Genomic DNA, 546 nt, shown 5'->3' with positions numbered 1-546 from the left:
TATATATATATATATATAGATTTATATTTACACACACACACACACACACACACACACACACACATATATATATATATATATACGCACACACACATGTGAGTGCCATTGCATCTATGTTCATCTACTTTCACCACTTGATAACTGGTGTTGGTTTGTTTATGTCCCCGTAAGTCAGCAGTTTGGCAAAAGAGACTGATGAAATAAGCACCAGGCTTTAAAAAAAGAATATATAAGTATTGGGGTTGATTCATTTGACTAGAATTCTTCAAGCTGGTGCTCAAGCATGGCCACAGTCGAATGACTGAAACAAGTAAAAGATAAAAGATCTGTATATTATTATTATTATTATGTTAGTTAGGCATTCTTATATGATGTGTGATTAATTTATAACATGTTGTGTAGATAAGACCTATCATATGTTTCTAAGACATATCATCATCATCGTTTAACGTCCGCTTTCCATGCTAGCATGGATTGGACAACTTGACTGAGGACTGGTGAACCAGATGGCTACACCAGGCTCCAATCTGATCTGGCAGAGTTTCT

Source organism: Octopus bimaculoides, chromosome 17, assembly GCF_001194135.2.
Source record: "Octopus bimaculoides isolate UCB-OBI-ISO-001 chromosome 17, ASM119413v2, whole genome shotgun sequence".
Taxonomy (NCBI): domain Eukaryota; kingdom Metazoa; phylum Mollusca; class Cephalopoda; order Octopoda; family Octopodidae; genus Octopus; species Octopus bimaculoides.
The sequence above is the reverse complement of the archived record's forward strand: the minus strand, read 5'-3'. Positions refer to the sequence as shown.